Raw genomic sequence first — 20,514 nt, forward strand, 5'->3', positions numbered from 1 at the left:
ACCTTCACCCTCTTATTTTTCTTCTACACAATATTCCTCAAACATTCACAGAGCTTCTTGAAATCCCACTAGCGTTGTTTGCTCATCACATATACATTTCAAATAATCTGAAAATTTTCCCCAATCTTCAATAAACTTTTGGTCTCATAGGTATCTGATCTTCCCCGTTAGTTTATCTAGTTCTGCATAGTCCATCAGTTTCATTCTCCATTCTTCTAACGTCGGTAGTTGTTCCTGTTTCCATTTTTGGGCCAGCCAGTAGTATTCTTGCTGCAGTTACTGCGTATTGGAAAAGTTTACAGTCCTTTCTATTTATCTCATTTCCTACTATTCCTAAAAGAAAAGCCTCTGGTTTCTTAACAAATGTATATTTCAACATCTTTTTCAACTCATTATATATCAATTCCCAGAAACCCTTCACCTTCTTGCAATCCCACCACATATGGTAAAATGTTCCCTCTTTTTCTTTACATTTCCAACACTTATTACATGTTTTATACATTTTTGCCAATTTTACGGGTGTAATATACCATCTATAAACCATTTTCATCACATTTTCCTTTAACGCAGTGCATGCCGTAAATTTTATATTTTCATTCCATAATTTTATCCAGTCATTGAACTGTATATTATGACCCAAATCTCTGGCCCAGTGTATCATAACCGATTTAACTTCCTCGTCTTTTGTATACCATTCCAGCAACATTTTATACATTTTAGATAAAATTTTGTACTCATTATTTATTATTTCCATTTGAAATTTTGATTCTTTTTCATCAAAACCTCTTTCTTTAAAATCCTTTTTAAACATTTCATTAACCTGATAATAATGCAACCAATCATATACATGCTCCTTCACATCTTCATAAGGTTTCATTTTCCATTTTCCTCCTTTTACTATCAATTCTTTATATGTAATCCAGTTCCCCCTTAAATTGACTTTCTTAAGACTCATAACTTCTAACGGAGATAGCCAGTGGGGAATTCTTGGTTCTAATAAACTTTTATACCTCTCCCATATTTCTATGAGAGATCTTCTAAAGATGTGGTTTTCGAAACCTTTATGGATTTTTTTTCTTCTCACACCATAAATATGGGTGCCAGCCAAATCTGTTATCAAAACCTTCTAAATCTAACAAATCAGTATTTTTTAACTTTATCCATTCCTTCAACCAACAGAGACATGAAGCTTCATAATATAATTTCAAGTCTGGCAGGGCGAAGCCTTCTCTTTCTTTCGCATCTGTTAGTAACTTAAACTGAATTCTTGGCTTCTTACCCTGCCAGATATATCTTGAAATTGCTCTTTGCCATTCTTTAAAGATCACTGTCCCCTTGATTATTGGCATTGTCTGAAACAAAAACAACATCTTTGGCAGCACGCTCATCTTAATCGTTGAAATTCTCCCCCAAAAAGATAACTTCATTCGACCCCACACCTCTAGATCTTTCTTTATTCCCTTCCACACTGGCTCATAGTTATTCTGAAACAAATCAAGATTCTTAAGGGTTAACCAGATTCCCAAATATTTAACTTTTTTCACCACTTCTATCCCTATTTGTTGTTGCATTGTTTCTATCATACCTTGTTCCATATTTTTGGTAAGTATTTTGGTTTTTTTCTTATTTAATATAAACCCTGCCACTTGACCAAATTGTTCAACTTCTTCCAAAACTACTTTTGTACTTTCCAGCGGTTCTTCCACTGTTATTTCAAGATCATCGGCAAAGGCATTTACTTTATACTGATTCTGGCCTACTGACACACCTTTTATTGCTTCATTTCCCCTTATTGAATTTAAGAAAATTTCCAGAACCATTATGAATAACAATGGTGAGAGAGGGCATCCTTGTCTCGTACCTTTTGATATTTTTAATTCTTCTGTAGTCATGTTGTTTACAATAAGCTTCGCTCTTTGTTCAGTATATATCGCTTTTATTCCATTAAAGAATTCTTTCCCCACTTCCATATATTCTAAATTTTTTAACATAAAGTCCCAAGAAATGTTATCAAAGGCCTTTTCTGCATCCACAAATATTAAAGCAGCTTGTTTCTCATTCCTGGCTGTCAGATATTCTAACAAATTAATCATATTCCTTATATTATCTTTCATCTGTCTGCCAGGAAGGAAACCTGCCTGGTCTTTATGAATAATTTCTTGTAATATCTTTTTCAACCTCTTCGCTAAGATACTTGCAAAAATTTTGTAGTCTGTATTTAGCAATGAGATAGGACTGTAATTTTTAACTTGAGTCAAATCAGAGTTTTGTTTCGGAATTAGTGTAATAAAAGCTTCTTTCCACGTCTCCGGCATTTCTCTATCCTGAAGAGTATTGTTCATGACTTCTCTCAGCGGTGAAGACAGGATGTGCCTCATTTCTTTATAATAACTTGCTGTAAATCCATCTGGTCCTGGAGCTTTCCCTTTTTTCAACTCTTTTTTGGCTTCTTTAATCTCTTCCATTTCTATAGTGGCGTTCAGCCTTTCTTTCTTTTCTGTCAGGTTCTTCTGCACCTTTTTTTCTTTTAAAAATCTTTCTATTTTTCTCATGTTATAAATAATATAATATAAAAATAAAATATAACCCAATGGAGATGCTCTTATTATCTTAAAAAATCCCAAAAGAGAGAATATAATCGTGACTGTACTTTTAGCCTTTTTGTTAGGAGAATTCACTAATTCACAGTCCTCAAATTTCAAATTTTTGCCAAGGTTTTAAAACTTTTCATTAATGAAGAGACGATAGAAAGACGAAAATCTTCTTGCCACCACTTAGGCTAATTCCAATCCATCATTTCGAAAATAAAATGCAACAGGGGAAGAAAAGGACCAAACCATAAAAAAGTAAAAAATAATATATTTTCTCAGTTTTGTTATTGCCAGTTATTTTAGATTTTAATTATACTCCAATTATAATCCAATGTAGTCTTCAAACTCTCCAATCCCAGATTAGTCCAAGGAAGGAAGTAAAAGAAGAAGTAGCAGAAAACCATAAAATAAGTCCCACAAAAAAGAAAAGAAAAAGGGAAACAAAAACAAAAACAAAAATTATATCCAGAGCAGGATTCTTCTGAGGGACGATCTCAATCAGTTACCAGCCTTATCCATTCGTTAAAACCACTCTACAAAGCTTCTGCAATGGTGTTATACTCCAACGACAAGGGAAGGAAGGGGGGGAGGGGTAGTGGGGGGGCAGTGTTTTTTTAGAAGTTAATTTTGACGCTCACCATCAACCCTTAAAACCTGTGGCATTGTTCAATTTCAAAAGTCAGATTATTATAATCTATTACAGTGCATAAAACTTCCCCTTTTATCCGTTAAAATATTCACTTCTCCAAAAACGTTGCTGGTATTTTTCCAGAGTATAGCAATGTAACAGTGGCGACGGAAGTCCTTACATCCAGTTGCGCAGTTCTTTATTAAAAGTGAAACTAAGAATTCCTTCTAATCTTGTCTCTTTCTTTCCCCCACCAACACACCGAAGAGTTGCCAAAAATAACAGTCAAACGTCCCTCTGCTTCCTTTTCTGTTTCTTTTTTATCTTATTGCTAGTTCTTAGCTATTTTCTTAGCTTAGACGTTTTAGAGGAGAAAGCGGCAACGACCGCTAGCCATTACTCACACAGCTTGCTCCCGCTCTGCTGACAGTTCTGCGTCTGTTTTCAATTGCAGATACAGCTGAACTCCACATTTAATTCTTTTTGCTCCGAAACCTTCCTTTAGCCTTGAACTTCCGAATTCTATCCCAATTAGGTCCGAATTTCTTAAGCTTGAGTGTCGGTCGCTTCCCTTGCAAGTTCGGGGCTACGCTTTTTAGAGGATAGTTAATGGCTTCCCTCTGCCTGCTTCTCTCTCCGCCGTACTCTTCACCCTTACAGGGCTACCTGACGGCCAGGCGATTTGCAAATTGGCTTGCCGGGAACCAGACCCTCAATGTTCTCCACTGAGGGTATTTTGGGGGGCTACTGCACCCTGTAGCACCCCTTTTTTCCTCAAAAAGCACGGGATCTCCCAGCCGGGAAGATTCCCACTTGGGACAGGTTCACGCTCAACAGGAAGTCCGCGTACTTAAAGATTTTTTTAAGCTCATTATGTATTGACTCCCTTCACTTTCCCACAAACCCACCAGATATGATATAAGTCTCCTTCTGCCTCACCACACTTCCAACACTTCCTATTTTTTATTCTATACATCTTTGCCAATTTTACCGGCATGAGGTACCACCTATATATCATTTCCCACATATTTCATTTTCCATAAATTTCATATTGACATTCCATAATTCACGCCACGCTTCTAATTCTATATTATATCCAAAATCCATGGCCCACTTAATCATGGCTTCTAATAATAATAATAATAATAATAATAATAATAATAATAATTAATAATAATATCTTTATTGTCATTACCCCCTCTCGGGGACAACAAAATTACTTGACTGCTCCATAAAAACACTAATTAAAACAATACAGTATAGTACAGCAAGGAAGATTAGATGACTTTCAAAGTGCAGGCTTCCCATTCAGGGCCGAGATCGCTCTGGAGAAGAAGCTGTTCTTAAGACGGCTCGTTCTTGTCTTCATCGTCCTGTATCTCCGTCCCGACGGCAGGAGCTCGAAGAGACAGTGACCAGGATGCGATGGATCTTTTACTATGTCCAGTGCCTTCCTATGGCACCTTGTGGCATAAATCTGCTCTAAGGTGGAGAGTGGGCAGCCAACAATGCTCTCTGCTGCCTTAACAACTCTGCACAACCCCATCCTGTCCTGGGTAGTACAGCTTCCGTACCACACACATAAGCCATAAGTGAGCACGCTCTCAATGGCACAGTGATAGAAGGCAAGCAGCAGTTTCTGCGGAAGATGGTTTTTCCTTAGAATTCTCAAAAAGTACAGTCTCTGCTGCGCCTTCTTCACAAGCCCCCTTGTGTTGACACTCCAGGACAGATCCTCTTGTAATTCAATGCCCAAAAATCTGAACGTTGTTACCCTCTCCACACAGACCCCATCAATCAAAAGTGGCTGGATATTGCTCTTCTGTCTCCTGAAGTCCACCACAAGCTCCTTTGTCTTCCTTGTATTTATGAGCAAGTTGTTAGCTCTGCACCACTCTGTCAGCTGCTCCACCTCATCTCTATAGTCCGTTTCACCCTCCCTTTCAGGGATGAGCCCAATCACGGTTGTGTCATCTGCAAATTTGACAACCCTATTACTAGGGTGAGCAGCGACACAATCGTACGTGTAGAGAATATAAAGGAGCGGACTGAGTACGCATCCCTGTGGTGTTCCTATGTTAGTCTTAAGCATTTTAGAGGTATAAGGGCCCAACCGAACCCTCTGGGAGCGGTCTGACAAAAAGTCCAATATCCACCCACAAAGTGATAACGGAAGCCCCAGATCTTCCAGTTTAGACATCAGACGCTGTGGTAGAATGGTATTAAATGCCGAGCTGAAATCTAAAAAAAGCAGTCTGGCATAACACACCCCCCCCCCCGCTGCTCCAAATGTGCAAGGACGGCATGGAGGGCAATCGCCACAGCGTCCTCTGTCGATCTTTTTGTTTTATAAGCAAACTGGAATGTGTCCAGTCCCTCTGGTAGGCAGGCAATGACATGATTTCGTACCAGCTTTTCAAAGCACTTCATGATTATAGGTGTGAGTGCTACTGGACGAAAGTCATTCAGATCTTCCGGGTTAGGTTTTTTTGCTATTGGAACGATAATAGAGGACTTTAGGCAGGATGGAACAATAGCCTGGGCTAGGGATCGATTTAAAATCCCAGTGAAAACTCCTGCTAGTTGATCTGCACAGTCTCTCAATACCCTTCCAGCTACCCCATCTGGCCCTGTGGCCTTCCTTGGGTTGATTCCCTTCAACACCTTCCTCATCTCTTCTTTTTCCACAGAGACTGCTACATTCCTTTGTACTGATGATGGTGATGGTGGTGATGATGGCAAAGCCTTCACAGGGAGTGGTGGTGGTGGTGGTAAAGCCTCAGCAGGTGTTGCTGCAGATGTTACTTCAAAACGGGCAAAAGAGGCATTCAAATCCTCTGCGAGGGATGCCCCTCCCTCGTCTGCCAGGGAAACCAGTCCAGTAATAAGTCATACATTTTGGACAAAAGTTTGTTGTTACCTTCTATAATATCGATATGAAATTTTGATTTCTTTTCCTCAAATCCCAACCTTTTTTTATCCTTTTTTAGTATCTCATTAACTTGGTGGTGTTGTAACCACCCTGTCAATAGGTTCTTTATTTCTTCATACGTCTTTAACTTAATCCCCTGCTCCGTTTTCATAACAAACTCTTCATAAGTAGCTCTCTTTCCTTCCATATTAGGTTTTTTTGTAATTAATATGTCAGTTGGTGAGATCCACCAGGGGGTTTTCTTTTCTAAATTTTTTTTATTTCTTACCCAAACATCATATATGTTTGGGTTATATGTGGACTTTTGCTTTACCATACCACAGGTACGAGTGCCACCCGTACCTGTTGTCAAATCCTTCTAAATCTAGAAGGTCCGTATTCTCTAGTTTTATCCAATCTCTTATCCATATTAAGCAAGCTGCTTCATAATAAAGAATCATGTCTGGCAAGGAATAGCCGCCTCTTTCTTTTTTGTCCACTAAGATCTTCATTTTTATTCTTGGTTTCTTTCCCTGCCAGACAAATCTTGCCAATATTTTCTGCCATTCTTTACATTGTTTCAACCCTTTGATCACTGGTACTGTTTGGAATAAGAATAGCATTCTAGGTAAGACATTCATTTTAATCACTGATATTCTCCCTAAAAAAAGAGAGTCTCAGTCTATTCCAGATATCCAAGTCTTTCTTAATTTCTCTCCATGTGGTGTCATAGTTATCTTTATATAGATTTATGTTTTTTGCTGTCAACCATATTCCCAGATATTTGACTTTGTTAGCCGCTGTGATTCCTGTCTCTTGTTGCAGTTCTTCTGTTTCTTCTTTGCTTATGTTTTTCACTAACATTTCAGTCTTGTTCTTATTAAGTTTAAACCCTGCTACTTTGCCAAATTCTTCTATTTTTTGTAGTGCCTCTTTTAAGCTTTTCTTTGGATCTTCCAAAGTTAATACTATAACATCCGCAAACGCTTTTATTTTAAATTCTTTATGTCCAACCTTAATCCCTTTAATTTCTGGAGTTTCTCTCATGGTCTTGTTGAGTACCTCTAGTACAGTTATAAACAACAGGGGGAATAGAGGACACCCCTGTCTCGTCCCTTTTGAGATATCAAAAATCTCCGAAACATTATTTATAATGAGTTTGGCTGTTTGATTGTGATATATTGCTTCTACACCCTTCATAAATTCCTCTCCTATTCCCATTATTTTAAAATTCTTTTTCATAAATCGCCAGGAGACATTATCAAATGCTTTCTCCGTGTCGATGAAAATCAACACTGCTTTTTTATCAATTCTGTTTTCTAAATATTCGATAATATCTAATACCATTCTCACATTATCTTTCAGCTGTCTCCCCGGTAAAAAGCCAGCTTGATCTTTATGGATTACTTTGTTTAGAAGCTGTAATGGGTATGAGTTACTCGTGTGTAAACTGCCGTCTCTCTAGGCTAAATTGCCTTGTTAAACCGTTCTGACTGCACAGCCCATCTCCGCGTGGCTGTCTCAGTCGCTAGCAGAATCTGTCTGTGGGCGTTTCTTAAACCTCTTCCAGCATAGAAGCTGTTTGACTCCCCATCTCCTCCTCCTCTCACTGCGTGGGAGTCTTCTGCGCAGGGAGGGTGTGGGTAGCTGAGGACCTGTGCTCTCCCCACTGATGTCCAGTGAAGAGTCCTGGAGCTCTCTCTCCACTTCCCCCATCTGCCCCCCTTTATCCCTGGTGTTGTGCTGATTTCCTTCCCCCTCTACCGAGCTGCTTTTCCCCCTGGTGCTGCGTCCTTCGCCAGCATCATCTGGGAGCCTCCCCTTCGCCTCTCACTCTGATGTCAGTTCCCTGACATCCACCTCCCCCCAGGACCCCCTCCACCCCCGGCCCAACCTGTGGAACCAATTTCGTCCCCTTCTTCGGCCGACGAGGCAGGGAACCCCCGGAAGGAACTGTCACCATCTTCAGTGGATTCGAAACCCGCTTCCCACCCGCTCTGATTCCTGCCAATGGAGTGGCCCTCCCAGTCCGATTCTTCTTCCTCCAAAGCCTCTCCTCCCTCCCCCTCGGAGTCAGAAAACCCCTCAAAACTCTCTTCGTCATCTGTGGTTCCAAATTGCTCCTCCCAGAATCTCTCTAGGGATTTGGGCTTGTCCGGGAACTGGCGGTGGAATACCTCCACCAGATATCTGTCATCGATGGCTTCCACGGGAACCCACGTGTTTTCTGACCCGGGTTCCCCTTCCCAAGCCACCAAGTACTCCACCTGGCGCCCTCGCCACCTTGAATCGAGTATTTCCATGGCCAAGTGATGGTGTTCCCTTTCTTCTACCTGCGGGTGTGTGGTGACTTCTCCCTCTCGCCCCGGGAATTCCCGCCCCTCCCTGTGTGGTGAGAGTAGGGACCTGTGGAACACCGGGTGTATTTTCATGCTGTCGGGCAACTTGAGCTTAAATGCCATGGGATTTACCTGCTGTGTTACCTCAAATGGCCCCAGCCGTCTGGGCTGCAACTTCTTGCACCCCCCTTTGAAGGGTAACCCTTGGGTGGACAACCACACCCGGTCCCCCACCCGTATGGTCTCCCCTTCCCTGCGGTGCTTGTCTGCCTGCCTCTTGTAAACTTCCTTGGCCCACTCCAAGTTCATCTTAAGTTGCTGGTGCAGGGCCTCCATTTCTTCCACAAACTGCTCCGCCGCGGGTACGCTCCAGTTTTCCTCCCCACTCCCCGGGAAGGCCCTGGGATGACACCCATGATTGGCCATGAATGGGCTCATTCCCGTGGACACGTGTTCAGCATTATTGTACGCAAATTCAGCCAGCGCTAGTTTCTCTACCCAATCGTTCTGCCTCTCGCTGACGTAGCAGCGTAGGTATTGCTGGAGTATACTGTTCGCTCTTTCCGCTTGCCCGTTGGTCTCTGGGTGCCTCGCTGTCGAGAAGCCCATCTCGACTTGCAGCAAGCTCATGAGCTTCCTCCAGAACTGGGAAGTAAATTGTTTCCCGCGGTCGGAGATAACCCTCAAGGGGGCGCCATGCAACCTGAAAATGTGCTCCACAAACAACCGGGCTGTCTCCTCTGCCGTCACCGCATGTGAGCAAGCTATAAAATAGCACATTTTCATCAGTAAGTTGACCACTACCATGACCGCTGTCTTTCCCTGGGACTTGGGCAAATCGGTCATAAAATCAATGGACACCACCTCCCAGGGTTTTCCCGGTGTGGGTAAGGGTTCCAGTAAACCTGCGGGGGCAGCCCGCTCCCCCTTTGCCCTTTGGCAGCGGTTGCACCCCCTTACATATTCCCGTACATCCTTCCTCACCCTGGGCCACCAGAACTGCCTGGTGACCAGCATCATGGTTTTGTGCTGTCCAAAGTGCCCAGCTGTGAGGTTGTCGTGAAGTTGTTTGAGTACCTTTCCCCTCAGGGTCTCCCCCGGTACATACAGCGCCCCTTTATAGTACAGCACCCCTTCCTTCTCCTCAAACCCTTCTTGGGCCCCTCTTCCGTTTCGGAGTTCCCGGATTTTAGTTTGTGCGAACACATCACTTTTGGTAAGCCCAGCCAGTTCTCGTTTTCCCACCAAGGTTCCCCCACACACCCATCGGTCCTCGGGGATAACGTGTCATGTCTCCGGCAGCCCCTCTCCTTCCAAGTACTCCAGCTTCTGGGAGAGAGCGTCTGCTCTTACGTTTTCCTCTCCTGGCACATACCGGATTTCGAAAGAAAACTTGGAGAACTCCTGTGCCCATCGAATCTGTCTCCGGTTGAGTACTCGTGCAGTCCTCCAGTACTCTAAGTTCTTGTGATCGGTGCAAACCTGGATTTGGTGTTGCGCTCCTATCAGTAGATGACGCCAACGACGAAAGGCCGCATAGATCGCGAGCAGTTCTCGATCATACACGGTATAGTTTTGCTCCGACTTGCTCAGCTTCCTCGAGAAAAAGGCACACGGTTTCCATTCCTGCTTGCTCCTCCCTGGCTGCAAGAGGACCGCCCCTATGGCCCTGTCGGACGCGTCGGTCTCTAGCCTCATGGGTTTCTCCAAATCTACGTGCAGGAGTTGCTTTTCCGACGCGAACGCCTTCCTCAGTTGTTCAAAGGATTGCTGGGCTTCCTCTGTCCACACAAACTTCATTTTGCTACTGAGACAATCCGTGATGGGTGCTGTCAAGTGGGCGAAGTTCTTGATGAACTTCCTGTAGAAGTTGCTGAACCCTAGGAACCTTTGCACGTCCTTCCGTGTTTTGGGAGCCTTCCACTTCAACACTGCTTGCACCTTGCTTGGGTCCATCGCTAGGCCTTTGTCAGATAACTTGTAGTCCAGAAACTCGACTTCTCTGGCGTGAAACTGACATTTTTCTAGCTTGACCCACAACTGGTGCTTCTGCAATCGTTGTAACACTTCCCTGACGTCTCTGACATGTTGCTCCTCGTTGTCCGAATAAATCAAGACGTCGTCCAAGAAGGCTACGCAGTTCTTGTAAAGCAGAGACCCCAACACGTGGTGCATGAAAGCTTGAAAACAGGCGGAGCCTGACTGTAATCCAAAAGGCATAACTAAGTACTCAAATGCCCCTAGGGGTGTGAACATTGTGGTCTTCCATTCATCCCCCTCCCTCATCCTGATCAAGTTGTACGCTCCCCTGAGGTCCAGCTTGGTAAAAAAATTTCCTTTCCTCACTCTCGTCAAAATGTCGTCGATCCTGGGCATTGGGAAGGTCACGGGCTCCGACACCAAATTGATGGCCCTAAAGTCCACAATGAGCCTGGGTTTATTTGCGTCCTTTTTGTCCACAAAGAACACCAGACTGCCTCCCACTGCCTTTGATTCTCTTATGAAGCCTCTTTTTAGATTCTTGTCAATAAACTCCCGCAACTCCTTCGTCTCCCTGTCCGACATGGCATACAGTTTACCCACCGGCAGCTGCGCCCCCGGGAGCAAGTTGATTTGACAGTCAAAGGGCCTATGGGGTGGTAGTCTATCTGCCTCCTTCTCGCTGAAGACCTCCCGCAGATCAGCATATTGCGGCGGCACCTCCCCCTTCCGCTCCACCGCCATCCCAGCCACCCTGGCTACGCTCCTCCTTGGGGTTTCCCCTCCTAGACAGTGTTCCAGGCAGTAGGCTGACCCAAAGGTGACTGTCCTCTGATGCCACGCCACCACTGGATCATGTTATGCTAGCCAGCTCATCCCTAATATTATAGGAGGCCCTGCTAGTGAGGTGACGTGAAAGGCGATGGTCTCCGAGTGCCTGGACACCCTCATTCTCATTGGTGGGGTCTGGTGTGTCACTTCCCCTCCTAGAAGCTCCCTGCCATCAATGGTGGTTACTTGCAAGGGGAAATCCAAAGGCAATAAGTGGAGCTGGTGCTCTAATGCAAAGTCTTTGCTGAAGAAATTACAGGAGCTGCCTGAATCCAGCATCCCTTTCACCTTGACTGGGTGCCCATTCAGGAGTTCTAGCACCACTTCGATGGCTATAGCCGCCCTGGGAGGGGGGTCTGGTTGGGGCACTTCTACTGGTTGCTGGCCTGGCTGCTGTGCCCACTGAGTGGCAGCCAACCGTTCCCGTTTCCCTGTTCCTGTGCCTTTTCCACCTCCTCCTCACCCCCTGCGGCTCCCACCATTCCTTGCCAGGCCTTTCTTTGAGGGCAGGCCCTGGCAAAATGTCCTGGCCGCTGGCAAAGGAAACACTTCTTGGTGGTTTTCAAAACCTTTCCCTCCTTTTTGCGCCCTTCACTCGCGCTTGAAACTTCCCGCGCGCACGCCCCATCTATTTCCATTGGCTCCATTGGCCTGCGGGGAAGGCTGCCTTGGTATTTCAGGAATGCGGTAGTCATGGCAACGCTGCTCTCTCCCTTCCCGCCTCTCCTGAGCCAGCGCTTCCTGGCGTACGCCAATCGCAAGCACAGCCTTGGTCAGCTGATCCATGGACTGTGGGCGGGGTGCGTGCAAAAGCTCATCCTTGACTGTTGGGGACAACCCCTCCTCAAATAACATTTGTATGGGTTCAGAGTCCAGCTGCCACCCAAGACGGTGAACTATCATTGCAAAGCGTGACCAGTAGTCTCTAACTGACTGGTTTCCCTGTTTACAGTTCATCAGTTCCCGTTTTGTCACACTTTGTTGTACATCACTGGAAAACATTGCGTCCATTGCCTGGAAAAATTTCCTCAGGTCCTGCATGGCGGCATTCTGCGTCGCCATAAGGGGCCTGATCCACTCTCTGGCCCCATCCTGCAGGTGACCCACAATGTAGGCAACCCTCGCCCCATTGTCTGCAAAATCATCGTGCTGCAGTTCCAACGCGTATTCTATTTCCGTTCAGAACACACTATAGTCCTCAGGCCTATCTCCAAACTTGTGCACCAGTCCCGGTACCTTCCTTGCTATGGGGGTGGGCCTGACCTGTGCATCCTGAGACCGCCTTTCGTCCAGCCGTGCCGTCAGAAGGGCCACATGCTGTTCCAACTCTCGGTTCCTCTCCACCAGAGATTGCCCTCCAGCTGCCCCTTCCGTGGCTTTCACTTCTCCTGTCTTGCTCATGATGCTGCCTGCCTGCTGCTGCGCACGAGCAACTTTCAGGGACAGACAGATTGCTGTAATGGGTATGAGTTACTCATGCGTAAACTGCCGCCTCTCTAGGCTAAATTACCTTGTTAAACCGTTCTGACTGCACAGCCCATCTCCGCGTGGCTGTCTCAGTCGCTAGCGGAATCTGTCTGTGGGCGTTTCTTAAACCTCTTCCAGCATAGAAGCTGTTTGACTCCCCGTCTCCTCCTCCTCTCACTGCGCGGAAGTCTTCTGCGCAGGGAGGGCGTGGGTAGTGGAGGACCTGTGCTCTCCCCACTGATGTCCAGTGAAGAGTCCTGGAGCCTTCTCTCCGCTTCCCCCATCTGCCCCCCTTTATCCCTGGTGTTGCGCTGATTTCCTTCCCCCTCTACTGAGCTGCTTCTCCCCCTGGTGCTGGGTCCTTCGCCAGCATAATCTGGGAGCCTCCCCTTCGCCTCTCGCTCTGATGTCAGTTCCCTGACAGAAGCCTTTTCAGTCTTTCCGCCAAAACATCTGCAAATAATTTATAATCATTATTCAGTAATGAAATGGGCCTGTAATTTCTAACCTCTAGGCCATCAGTATCTTTTTGGGGGATTAGGGTTATATAGGCTTCTTTCCACGTATTTGGGATCTTGCCTTTTTTCAAGATATTGTTCATAACCTCACATAATCCTGGTGTTATTTGATCACATAATATTTTGTAGTATTTAGCCGATATTCCGTCTGTGCCTGGAGATTTCCCAATCTTCATCTTCTTTATTGCCTTTCTGACTTCTTGTTCTGTGATTAACTGGTTCAGTTGTTCTCTTTCTTCTTTTGTAATTTGTTGTAATTGATGTTTTTGGAGATATTCCCCTATTCTATGATCGTCTTCTTTCTCTTTCTTATATAACTCTTTATAGTATTTCTGGAAAGCCCTTCTTATCTCTTTGGGATCTTCTATTATCTTTTCTCCCTCTCTTATTTTACATATTATATTTTGTTTTTTTCTTGCCTTTAATTGCCATGCCAGATATTTTCCTATTTTGTTAGCAGACTTGAAGTTCTTTTGTCTCATCATTTTAATTCTCCACTCTACTTCCTGATTCACTACCATGGAAAACTGAGTTCGCAACATCTTTATATTTTGTTTTATTTTTTTCATCTTTTGGTTTAATTGTTACCAGTCTCTCATTCTCCACAAGGTATGCTAAGATTTCCTCTTTTTTCTTTTCTCTCCCCCTTCTTTGATGACTGTTTTATTAAATCAAAAAGCCTCTCATAACGGCTTTGCTTGCATCCCATACTATTTCTATGGGTGTTTCTTTATTTAGGTTCCAGTTAAAATATTCTGTAATTGTTTCTTTTGCTTTATCTATTATCTTCTGATCATTAAAGAGGCTTTCATTCATTCTCCATCTAAATGATGAAGGGTCTTTTCCTCTCACCTCCAAATACACCGGATTACGGTCAGATAGAGTCCGTGGCAGGATTTCTGGTTTAAATGACCTTGGGACTAATTCTTTGGATATCCAGATGTAGTCTAATCTTCCCCAGCTTTGATTTGGACTCGAGAAAAAGGTGGGTTGTTTCATTGTGGGGGTTTTAAGTCTCCATATATCTATTAGTCCCGTAGTATCCACTAGGGCAAAGAATGACCTGGGTAGTTTACCCTCATTTGTATCTCTTTTCTTATGGATCTATTCAAACCTGGGATGACCACACCATTAAGATCTCCCATTAATATCAGATGTTGGTCTAGCAGGTAAAGCAATATGTCTGCTAATTTCAAATAAAAGTCTGCTTTTTTATCGTTAGGAGCATAGACTCCAACTAGGTTTATACTCTCTCCTTGGAAAGTTATTTGTACTATTATCACTCTTCCTTCTTCATCTTTATAGATTAATTTTGGGTCATATTTTTCTTTTATATAGAACACAACTCCTCTTTTTTATTTTTGTCAGAGGCAATAAAATCTTTCCCCAATCTTTTATTACTTAAAATCCTCTTATGTTTTCTTGCAACATGGGTTTCTTGCAGGCAGATTATGCCAAGATTCCGTTTAATCAGCACATGTCCAATTTGATTTCTCTTATTTTTATTATTAAGTTGGTTCACATTCCATGACCATATTTTTAAGGCCATTTTTATTTAATTACCAACCAAAATTAAGTCCTGTTTTAAACTTGGTGTTCTTTGCTGTCTGTTTCTTCCTCCTCCTCCTCCCCCCCCCCCTCCTCCTCTTCTCCCTCTCCTCTCTGTTTCTCCTGTTGTTCTTCCTCTCTTCTTTTCTTTTCCACCTTCCCCAGCTCCTTTTCATATCTTCTGGCAAATTTCTCGAGGTCCTGGGGGTTAAATAGCTTAAATCTCTTATCTTATCATTGGCCACAGTGATCCATGCGATGGTCATCTCCAGGCTTGACTACTGTAATTCGCTCTGCACGGGGCTGCCCTTGAAGCTGTCCCAGAAACTCCAGCGGGTGCAGAATGCTGCAGCGAGGATCCTCACGGGGTCTCTGCCATGTGAGCATATTCACCCAGTGCTTTTCAAACTGCACTGGCTCCCGGTGGAGTACAGGGTCAGGTTCAAGGTGCTGCTTTTGACCTTTAAAGCCCTTCACGGCCTAGGACCCTCGTACCTATGGGACCGCCTCTCCCGGTATGCCCCACGGAGAGCCTCAAGGTCCATAAATAGCAACACCCTAGTGGTCCCGGACCCTAAGGAAGTTAGATTAGCTTCAACCAGAGCCAGGGCCTTTTCAACACTGGCTCCAGCCTGGTGGAATGCTCTGCCTCATGAGACCAGGGCCCTGCAGGATCTGATTTCTTTCCGCAGGGCCTGTAAGACAGAGTGGTTCCGCCTGGCCTTTGGCTTGGAGCCAATTTGATTCCCTCCCTCCCTCTCTTTCTTTTTTCTTTTCCTTCTCCTCCTGCGATGAGGCTACATTTTAATATTTTAATGTTTCAATATTTTAATGTTGTATTTTAATTTTGTTTTTAAGTTGTAATCATTCATCTTGTTTTTATTATTGCTTGTAAGTCGCTCTGAGCCCGGCCTAGACTGGGGAGGGCAGGGTATAAATAAAAATTATTATTATTATTATTATTATTATTATTATTATTATTATTATTATCTTTATAATAAAATGAGATCCCCTCTGGGAATTCCCACCTGTATTGAATTCCTTTTTTTTAAACTGACCCACTAGTTGTTTATAGATGTCTCTACGTCAAAGAAATCTGGCTGGAACCTCCTTGAATACAATAATTGCCGTCCCATCAATGCATAAGTTTTTATTATAATTTAATCTCAATATCTCATTCCTCATGTCCATAGAGTTGAACATAACCAGTACATCCCCCAGCAATTTCTTCCCTCTCGCTCTGGCAGATTTTACCTTTATTTGAAATGCATTTGCTATTGTATAGCCTATCTCATCTTTCCTCATGTCCAGCCAGTTTGCTAATTCTTTAATTAATTTAGCTCTTATATTTTCGTTTATCCCCTCAGGAATACCTCTGAATTTCAAATTCAACTCTTTCTGCCTCATTTCTAGCATTGACATATTATCCAGTAGTTCTTCTTGTGTCTTACTTATGTCCTTTATTTCTCCTCTGATCCTATCTGTCTCCTTTTTACTTTCCTTTAGATCTTTCTGAGCCCTTTTCATTGACTCTTCCAACACTTTAGATCTTACCGTTAAGTCCTTTACTTTACCTGTCAGTTCTCCCACCACCCCCTCCAGGTTCTTATCTAATGTATCATGAACATCTAACAATTTTTTCTCAATATATTGGTCATTTTGTTTAAACTCCTTTCTTATTTCAACCATCAACGCATCATAGTCCTTTATCTCTTTCCCATTCTTGCCATTCTCCGGTCTAGATGGTCTTCTTTCTCCTGGTGTTCCCACTCCTTTCTTCATTCTGTCACAATTGCTTAATCAGATATTTATTTACTAATGTTATTCTAATTTCCACCCCTAGGGGTCGCAAATTAACGTATATTGTTTTCAAATTTCCCAATTGCAGTTCCCCTCTTTCCCCACACAGTGGCAGCAGTTCCCGTAAATTCAATAAAAATCCTTCCTTAAGTAAAGTTACTTTCTGTTTCTTTGTTCTTTAAATGGAATTTCCCCTTTCACGTGGCTGGAGGACCAGACGGGGAGACTGCCATAGAGTGTCAGGAAGAAAGGCACAAAAAGTAAAGAAGGGAATGAGAGCAGAAAGTGAGGGAGAGCAGATAAAAAGAGAGAAGGGGGGAAAATAAGGGTGGGGGAAGAGGATACATGAGGGGCTATAGAGTAAGGAAAGGGAGGGGAAAAGATCAGGAAAGAAGAAGGGGGGAGAGGGGGGAAACAGGAGTAAGAAGTAAAGATAAAAATAAAAGTCAAAGACTTATTCTCCGTGTTGTATTCCAAATACAAAATCTTTTTCCGGTTCCTTATCAGCTTAATCCATAAATTCTCCACTCAAGACCGATAATCAAGCATTATAAAGCGTACCGTTTATCTCCTCCCCCACAGAGAGGGCGAAAAAGCAAAGGAGAGGCTCAGATAGAACTTCAGGAGATATTCACAGCAATTCACAGCAATCCCCCAGTCTCTTCTTTCTTGCTACTGCAAACGTACCGACTGTTACTCCAACAAAGACTTCTGCCCAACCTCTTTACAAACAGCAGGAAAAAAGCAGAGTTCACTGGTGTTCACTGGTGGGCATTTTAAGCTCACTCTCCGACCACTGGCACAGGACGCTTCAACCAAGACGATACAAAGAAGTTTTTCCTCCCCTTCTATGCCTCTCTGTTGTTTCCCCACAAATCATTACCTCAGAACATAGTAACCAAGGATTTTCTGCAAACCTCACTTGGCGGCTGCTTTCTTACTTTCAGTCCTCTCTCAGTCTTCTGCCATACGCCATTTTCTCCTTACCGCTGGGACGGACTCCCTTTTTTTGCCCTCAGCACTCCGAATCTTGTTAATTTTCTTTTTTAAAATCCGCAGATAATAACTGCTTTAGTTTTAGTCCAGATTTGTTTTCTTTGTTTGGAAGCTGGCCGCTTTCAGTCGAAGCTTGAGACTGCACAGCGCGGGGTCTGCTGCTTCCCCTCGGTGCCTGCAGCTCAATCCCGTCCCCAAGCTTCAGTTTAGCTTTAAAGCCTGTGAAACAGGAGAGAACATCCAGTCTCTGCCAGGTACTCTGCCCCCCAAGATACTCCTCTCAGGGTATGGAGGTCCATGTAGCCTTCGTAGCCCCTCTAAAGCCCCCGCACTGCTCGAGACACCCCTGAGGGTTGCCTCGCGCTTCTTTCCCTGATCGCAGCTCAACCGGAAGCCCCCATCCACCTCAATCTCTAAATGAATCACCTGCACAGTCCCATTGGCCTCAGGAGGTCCATACGGACGATTATGTGAGACCCAGGTCTATGTCTTATCCATTGGTCTGTGGTCTGGGTCAGTCAGAGAACTAGTGACAAGGCTTGGTGCTTGGCGTCAGCTGAATGGGTGCTCAGGGAAGCTCCTGTTCTTGGAGATGGACCTCTGTCTACATGCCTCACATTGCATGGAGAGAGCAGGAGAAGCAGAAGGAAAGCAGATGGCACATGGGAATCCCAGGCGGAAACACCCACCCCAATGGTTCTTTATAATGATGATGTGCTGCCTGATCCTGTGCTTGTCTTCTGACAGAGGACTATCCTAATCTGGCACTGACAAAGCTGGATATTCAAGGAAAATAGATAAGTGTACTTAATGGAAACTTCATCCTTGAATAGGTAATATTGATTCATTAATGGCCTGAAGTTGTGTTATTTATGGAGACATGAATTTATTCCTGATCTGTCTTAAATAGCATAATTAGAGGATGTCTTGGGGTGTTAGAGGAGAGGCGGTACCTTTGGTGGGGGAAATGTCATGCACCTTCTCGGGTAATCTATCCACCATTGGTCTCCACCCTGCACTCAGCTCTCACCTGTGGCTTCCAGAAGCTGTCAGCATGCAACAGGGGCCACAATCCCAGGAATGGCTTCAACCGGCTGGCAAAACCAGGTGAGGATAGCTGATGGGTCTCAAATTCTTGGTGGGTTGGGGAATTCTGTTGCAGGTGAAGAAATACGCTGGTGGATGGAGAGGATGAGAACAACAGTGAATCCCACAGTCAAGAAGACAGATTCTGCACATCCTGCAGAGGAAAGGGAAGGGAGCCCATCGAGAAGGAAAACTCTGATCCTAATCCTTTGCTGCCTTATGACTTATCTTCAGGAGAAGAAAAGGCTATGGAGGAAAACTTACACAAATCTTGAGTGGAGTCTCTAAGATGCTTGGATAGTGCCCTGCACACCTCCTGCCAGCAACTCCTGCAGCCGAGCTGGTGCCTAACGTACTGCTCGGCTGAGAAGGGGGTCTTGTTGTCTAGGCAGCCCAGGACCCCACAACACTTTCCCCAGGCTTCCATTGCTGCTAACACAGCAGTTTCAGGCGGAGAAATGAGCTCAGACCTGTGTATCAATATCTCTCCAATGTGGAACAAGGGAAACAGAAATGCCACTTACATCATACAGCACTGTAAAAGTATTCAAAATATTTGTTTTTTGAAGAAAAGACCACCATGTATCATGTGGCCACTTGAAAGCTTATAAATGTATTGTGGCTGGGGCTTTTGTGGGCTGCAGGACCAGGAAAGCTTCTGCCACCATGATCCTTCCAGTTGGGATTCAGGCCTCATCATGCAACAGAAACTGTCCTGGTTGTGCTGCTTGATGATCTCTGATGGGCTAGAGTCTGAGGGGAAAGCTGTTTCCTGGTTCTGCTGGATCTCTCAGCGGCTTTGAAGACCTTTGACCATTGTATCCTTCTGGACCCTCTAGGGGAGCTGGGGGCACAGCTGTGCAGTGGTTCCCCTCCTTCCTCCTGGGCCATGTCCAGAAAGTGGTGTTGGGGGATGAGTGTTCTGACCCCTGGGTGCTCACTTATGGGGAGCCTCAGGGCTCTGTCCTCTCCCCCATGCTTTTTAATATCTATATGAAGCCACTGGGAGAGATCATCAGGGGTTTTGGGTTGGGTGTTCACCAGTATGTGGTTCTTCTCATTTAAATCGGAACCAGTGAAGGTGGTGAATGCCGTGTGTTGGTGCCTGGAGGTGGTTTGAGGATGGGTGGCGGCTGTGGTTGAATCCTGACAAGACAGAAGTACTGTCCCTGGAGGACAGTCAGATGTGGAGGATTCCCTGGTCCTGAATGGGGTAACTGTGGCCTAAAGCAGGCACCCTCAACCTGCGGCCCTCCAGATGTTTTGGCCTACAACTCCCATGATCCCTTGCTAACAGGACCAGTGATCAGGGATGATGGGAATTGTAGTCCAAAACATCTGGAGGGCCGAAGGTTGGGGATGCCTGCCCTAAAGGACCAGGTGCACAGCCTGGGGGTCATTTTGGACTCACAGCTGTCCATGGAGGCACAGGTCAGTTCTGTCTGCCAGCTCCATCTGGTACACCAGATGAGACCCTCCCTGCCCTCGGACTGTTTCACCAGAGTGGTGCATGCTCTGGTTATCTCCAGTTTGGACTACTGCAATGTGCTCTACGTAGGGCTACCTTTGAAGGTGACTCAGAAACTGCAACTAATCCAGAATGGGGCAGCTAGACTAATAACTCGGAGCAGCCGCCGAGACCACATATCACTGGTCCTAAAGGATCTTCCCTGGCTCCTAGGGCATTTCCAATCATAATTCACACTGTTGGTGCTGACCTTTAAAGTGACATAGTTGCATTTTTCAGGCATAGAATAGTATTGATCTAATGTAGACAGATCATTCCTGGTTTATTGCTTCAAGAAGGTTCTACTCTGTG

General features: G+C 44.6%; 2 protein-coding genes across 7 annotated transcripts in view; one reads left to right on the plus strand and one right to left on the minus strand.

Annotated features, from left to right (window-relative positions):
- LOC128421739 (zinc finger protein 665-like) overlaps positions 1-20,514 on the minus strand; it is a 127,350-nt gene that overhangs the window by 99,084 nt on the left and 7,752 nt on the right. For 2 of the 4 annotated variants that reach the window (XM_053404905.1, XM_053404902.1), the window contains exon 1: positions 18,640-18,781. The exons of the other annotated variants lie outside the window; for them this stretch is intronic. The gene's annotated coding sequence lies outside the window, so the exon portion shown is untranslated. Of the gene's footprint in view, positions 1-18,639; positions 18,782-20,514 lie in introns of those variants that run through there. 4 annotated transcript variants of the gene reach the window in all.
- LOC128421706 (zinc finger protein 883-like) overlaps positions 1-20,514 on the plus strand; it is a 268,891-nt gene that overhangs the window by 38,947 nt on the left and 209,430 nt on the right. The window lies entirely within an intron of this gene.

Source organism: Podarcis raffonei, chromosome 10 (assembly GCF_027172205.1).
Source record: "Podarcis raffonei isolate rPodRaf1 chromosome 10, rPodRaf1.pri, whole genome shotgun sequence".
Classification (NCBI taxonomy): Eukaryota; Metazoa; Chordata; class Lepidosauria; order Squamata; family Lacertidae; genus Podarcis; species Podarcis raffonei.